This window comes from Dioscorea cayenensis, chromosome 15, assembly GCF_009730915.1.
Source record: "Dioscorea cayenensis subsp. rotundata cultivar TDr96_F1 chromosome 15, TDr96_F1_v2_PseudoChromosome.rev07_lg8_w22 25.fasta, whole genome shotgun sequence".
NCBI classification, from domain to species: domain Eukaryota; kingdom Viridiplantae; phylum Streptophyta; class Magnoliopsida; order Dioscoreales; family Dioscoreaceae; genus Dioscorea; species Dioscorea cayenensis.
In genome coordinates this window covers 16,937,943-16,944,263 of record NC_052485.1, presented here as the reverse complement: position 1 = coordinate 16,944,263, position 6,321 = coordinate 16,937,943, and the positions used below count along the sequence as shown (strand labels likewise).

At 41.7% G+C, this 6,321-nt stretch overlaps 1 non-coding gene across 1 annotated transcript; it reads right to left on the bottom strand.

The window, feature by feature from the left end:
- Positions 1-3,708: 3,708 nt before the first annotated feature.
- On the bottom strand, positions 3,709-3,815 carry LOC120278251. The gene has a single exon (XR_005541593.1). It is a non-coding gene; the product is annotated as a small nucleolar RNA R71 (small nucleolar RNA).
- Between the last annotated feature and the right edge of the window lie 2,506 nt (positions 3,816-6,321).

Below are 6,321 nucleotides of genomic sequence, written 5' to 3'. Positions count from 1 at the left end.
TGACACTTGAACTCCTATGGGGTATTTTGATCCCGAATTTGCTCCAAATCATACGGAACCTATGATTTTTGCACATATGACAAAAATACCCATAATAGCACTGCTTTCGTATAAAAATCCACTTGAGAACAAGTAAAATAATGAAATTAGTGTATAAAAACATGTATGCAAAGTGGCCTCATCACCATTGATTTCGCCATGAGAGATTTGGGTGGTTTCTCCACCCTTGGTTGTAGGTGTTGCTATAAGGATTACTATATCCTCTTCCTGAATTGCCCACAAAATCTACTTGTTCAATTAGGGTTGAAGTAGCAATCGAGATAGGACAATTGGATGACATATGAGAACCTCCACAACCATCACAACTTGTGATTGCGGCTACCTTTGTTGAAGTCAAAGTATCCAATTTCTTACTCAATGCCTCTACTTGCACTGCCAAGGATGTAACCGCATCAATCTGATGGAATCCTGCCACTTTCTTCTTTTCTCTTACATTCCATTGGTATCTATTCAAACCCATCTTTTCAATCAATTGGCGGGCCTCTTTGGGGATCATGTTTCCCAATGTTCCTCCCACGGCGGCATCAAGAAGTTATTTGGTGCTTGAGTTCAACCCATTGTAGAATGTGTGAATGACCATCCATTCGGGGAACCCATGTTGTGGAACTTCCGTAAGAGGTCTTCGAATCATTCAAAGGTCTCAAATAAAGATTCAAGCTTCATCTAAACAAATTAAGATATCTCATTACGAAGCTTTGACGATTTTCCCAGAGGGAAATACCTTGCAAGGAAAGGTTCGACCATTTCGTTCCATGTTGTGATGGAAGCTTTTGACAAAGAATGGAGCCATTGTTTGGTTCTACCCTTCAATGAGAATGGGAAAGCTCTCACGCGAATTGCATCATCCGAAATCCCATTGATCTTCAACATGTCACACACATCAAGAAATTTCTTAATATGATTGTTTGGGTCTTCATTGGCTAACCCAATGAATTGTGTGGACTGTTGAACCATTTGAATAAAACCCAACTTTAATTCAAAATTCTAGGCTACTACCGGTGACTTAACAATACTCGATTGTGTCCCACGAATTGTAGGCCTAGCAAAATCTGAAAGTGTTCTTTGTTGCCCCTCTTGTTCAGCCATATTTTCATATTCTTCAAACTCTATTTCAGCTGGGAAATTCTGTTCTTTCGCAGGTTCCTTGCCCCTTCTACGAAGTCTTCGCTCAAAGATAAGAGCATGTGTATTAGTAATCCGAAGTATTCTTTTCTTACATTGAGCATTATTTTTCTCAGATTTTATCGCTTTTAAATGTGTATTTGTGTTCTTTTGTGTATGTAGGGTTGTGGAGATAATTATGGAGAAAAGAAACCAAAGTAGATCGTGGATGTACCTTGTTGATAAAATCTTGGAGTGAAAAAACGTGAAGATACAAGGTGTGCTCGAAGACATGTGAGTGTGTGTCAACCTCCATTGTGCTCGAGTGAACATGAAAATTGGTGGGGCACAAAGGCAGTCACACTCACGTGTTCCGACTTGTGCATTACTAGCAAGACCTTCATCAATGTGACGTTTATTGAAGAAGCAACGCGATCTATGACATGGATGTGTGCCCGTTCATGTGGCCTCGATGAAACGTGTGGATTTGGGAGTATTTTGGCGAAGTACTGTAGCAGTACTGTAGCAAAATTGATGTAGCAGTTACTGTTCATATACCGCAGAGAATCAGTTTCCTGGAGATTCACACGTGCGTGTGGAAATTCTACACGCCCATGTGGATACCCGATTCCAGCCTTATTTAAGTCACAATTTCAGCCGATTTCAAGAACCTTTTGCCCATCTTTTCCCCAACTTTGGAGGCGCTCGCGGCTAGGGTTTGGAGAGGCTTTGGCAAGGTTTTTTGAGTGGTCCTACGGCCTTCAACACCACATTCCTTCAGAAGATACTTATTAGGGGAGCTTTCGTTAGCATCGATTCGGCGAGGTGTGCCCTAGGCTTGACGAGGAAACCCTTAGAGAAGACGAGGCTACTCCACAAACCATCGATACGGACTACAAGGGTGTTTTACTTATGGATTGCATGCTTTTATATTCAATTTCATCATTGATTTATCTTGCTCCATTGACAGCTAAACCCCTAGTTGGTGCTTGGACTTGTAAACCCTATGATGATTTTGTTTGATTGACTTTTTATTTTGTTTTCTTTAATTGATGCTCTAATTGAATTCCAATCTTAAATGCTTGTTGAAGTGATTTTTCCTTAGAGTGACACTAGGGTTGAGAATCCATCTTGGTAATCCTTGTGGATGAGTTATACACCATAAGGGTTAGACAAAGCTAAATTGGAGAGGGTTAAGAGGGTGAGTCGAGAGGTAGCAGAATGTTCCTTTTCCCTTCTGGTGCGATTTATCCTTTCTCTGTGTTCCAAGAGTTCTTTGTGGTTACAATAGAGTGAAGTGCTAAGAGAGGAACTCCGCTGGGGCTTAGTTGCGCAAGTGATAGAGTGAAGTGTTGCAGTAATCCTTAGTGTTGGGGCTTAATTGAGACTAGGGGTCTTTCGCCTAGACCAAAGTGTTAGATCTAGATTAGGGGAAACGGTTTATCACTTGGAGTCCCTAGAGCTTTAATTAGCCTTTCACAATGTGAGGTGTTGTGATTGAGTGATTTCTCCGCCGGGGCATAGTGTAGGGTTAGTCACGGTTGACCTTAGGTTTGGGACTGTGTGTTTAAGGATATCCACAACTTATTAGACATCAGTTGGGAGAAATAATGATTGGTCTTGCACTTGAAGCAATAGACCTAGGGTGAGCAATGTCCGGGTGCCCCACTTTCTATCGATTGCCTTTCCTCTCATTTTATTTCATCTCTTCTTCTTGTTTTCTTATTTCTTTTCTATTCACATTGATATTGTTTGCACCACTATTGATTCATCTTCACCATAGCTAAATAGTCATTCTTGTGTTTCTGATCACTATTCCCTATGGATATGACTAACCACTCACCAGGGTACTTTTATTACTTCGATAACCCGTGCACACACGGAAAGGGTGTGTTAAGTTTTTGGCGCCATTGCCGGGGAATAGGCATTTTAGAAACACCTTGCACTTTGTGATTTTAGCCATTCATCGTTTATTCTATTTCACACTTTCTTATTCTTCCATCATTCTGATTTGTCTTTAATTCTTTGGTTGTAGCTCCAAGTTATCACCCTAGGAAACCCTTCGACATTGGTTGAAGGAAATCCAATCATTGAGTGAAGAATTCATAGAAGGGGAAAAGAACATGTGCAAGAATAGTCTAATCAAGCTGAGATAGAGGGTGAAGGATTTGACAACATGGCAGAGCAGAATGAGCAGTAGAGGACACTCTCAGATTATACCAGACCCGCAGTTCTTGGCACGCAGTGTAGTATTGTGCGGCCACTAATCACGGCTTAGAATTTTGAGCTCAAGCCAGGCTTCATCCAGATGTTACAGCAGTCAGCACAATTTAATGGTTTGGCCGATGAGGATCCAAACAATCACATAGAGAACTTCTTGGAGGTGTGCGACATGCTCAAGATTAATGGTGTTACGGATGATGCTATCAAGTTGAGGGACTTCCCATTTTCCTTAAAAGGGAGACCGGAGCAATGGCTACATTCATTACATGGGATAAGATGGTAGAAACGTTTCTTGCCCGATATTTCCCTCTCCAAAAATATGCGAAACTTAGGAATAAAATATTCTCTTTTGTGCAAACAGAATTGGAGTCTCTATTTGATACATGGGATAGGTTCAAGGAGCTCCTGCGAAAATGTCCTCAACATGGGTTCCCCGAGTGGATGATTATTCAGACTTTCTATAGTGGGTTGAACCCAAGCACAAAACAGTTACTTGATGCTGCAGCAAGAGGTACCTTAGGAAGCAAGACCTATGAAGAAGCCTGGCATCTCATTGAAGAAATGGCAATGAACAATTATCAGTGGAATACAAGAGATAGAAAGAAGGTAGCCGGACTTCATGAGATTGATGCAGTTACTTCATTGGTAGCCTAAGTTGAGTCATTGAGCAAGAAGTTAGACACTCTAACTTCTTCTAGAGTGGCCTCCATGACGAGTTACACAGGGTGCGGGGGAGGACATGCTCCATCATATTACCCGATTTCTATTGGTTGTACATCCTCGGTGGAACAAGTGGATTTTGTGGGTAATACAATGAGAAATCAAGGAAATCCATATAGTAATACCTACAATCCGAGGTAGAGAAGCCACCCAAACCTTTCATGGAGTAATCAAGGGTAACAGAAGACTATGACACCACCCGATTTCCAACAACAACTACAAGCCCCGAACATGGAGAACCGAGTTTCAAGGTTGGAAAACCAGATGACTGACCTAGAGGAGGCCTTGACCAAGTTTATTCAATTATCAGATATAAGATTTCAATCGGTTGAGGCCATACTTGGCAACCACACCGCATCATTGCACAACTTGGAGAACCAAGTGGGCCAATTTGCGAAGTTAGTTTTGGAAAGACCTCAAGGGAGTTTGCCTAGCAACATGGAGACAAACCCAAGAGAATATGTGAAGGTGATCACTTTAAGAAGTGGTCATGAAGTCGAGGGTAGGCTCCCGAATGAGAAGGCCAATGTTGAAGCACCTGAGGTCGTGGAGGTTGAGGAGAGAGCCAACAAAGAGAAAGAGGTAACACCCCCACCTTACAAGCCAAGATTCCCTTACCCTTCAAGGTTGAAGAAAGACCAAAATGATGAGCAATACAAGAAGATCTTGGGTCTATTCAAGCAGTTACACATCAACATTCCATTTGTAGAGGCGTTGTCTCAAATGCCTCGTTATGCAAAGTTTCTCAAGGACCTCTTGACCAACAAGAGGAAGTTGGAAGAGAGTGCATCTGTGATTCTAGATACTTCATGTTTGGTGGTGTTGCAAAAGAATATGCCGAACAAGAAGAAGGACCCCTGAAGCTTTATCATAACATGCAACATTGGTAATTTGGGTAAAGAAAAGATGTTGGCAGATTCAGGGGCTAGCATCAACGTCATGCCTTATACTTTCTTCCATAAGCTACACTTGGGAGAGCCTAGACCCACTCGGATAAGACTTCAATTGGCGGATAGAACAGTTAGGCATTTGAGGGGCATCATTGAAGACATGCTTGTGAAAGTTAACAAGTACATATTTCCGCTGATACATATTTCCAAGGCGCTTATTGACATGGACGGGGGGGAGTTGACTTTACGAGTTGGTGATGATAAGTTGACATACTACCTCGCCAAAGCCATGCGACATTCTCTTGATTTTGTTGATACTCTTTACTCTCTTGACACTACTGATTAGTTAATTGATGAATGTGTACAGGAAATGATGTGTCCAGACCCATATGAAGGGGTGCTAGATCACAAAGTGGAGAACAAAGAAGTCTTATCACTTATTCTAGAGGACAAGATGCAACCTACCCCTGGGATCATTAAGAGGATGATCCGAAAGATGAAGCGAGCAAGGAAATGCCACAAGAAGCACCCCAAGGCTAATGGGGATGTGGAAGAATGAAGTAAGAGTGACGAACCCTTGTGTGGTAACAAGCTCGATAACTCCCCCTCTACCTTGAAAAGATTATATTCATCATGCTTTCAAGTTGTTGCTGACACGTCTGAATATGCATGTACACCGCAAGTGCACGGGTGTCGAAGTAATAATCCTCTATGATTGGGTATCGTATCCAAAGAGAGTAGGGAATAAAGACACTTAAATTTTTTTTTAACTAATGTGGAAGATGAATAGTGATATGTGTGACAAGATTCAATTCTCAAGAGTAAAAACAACAAGAAAGAGAGCACAAGTAAAGGAGAAGGTAAGGCAATCAATAAAGATGGGGTACCTGGGTATTGTTCCGCCTAGGACAATCATTTCAAATGCAAGAAATCTCTATTATGCTTCCTAATTAATGCAATAGTGAGTCATGGAAATCCTTAATTGCATAGTCCCAAATCTAAGGTTAACCATGCCTTACTCTATACATGTCCTGGAGGAGAAATTGAACAATCTCAACACCTCACACTCATATAGAATTGCAATGAGCTCTAGGGACTTCAAATGATAAACCCTATTCCTATGTATAGACCTAACTCTTTGGTCCAGGTGAAAGATCCCTAACCACAATTAAGCCCTAGATGCTAAAATCACTTCAACGCTTCACTCCGTTGCACTTGCAACTAAGCCGCAACGGAAGGTCATCCCTTAGCCCATTCACTCTACTATGGCCGCAAAGAACTCTTGGAACATGGAGGTAGGATAGATCATACCGGAGGGGAAAGGGGG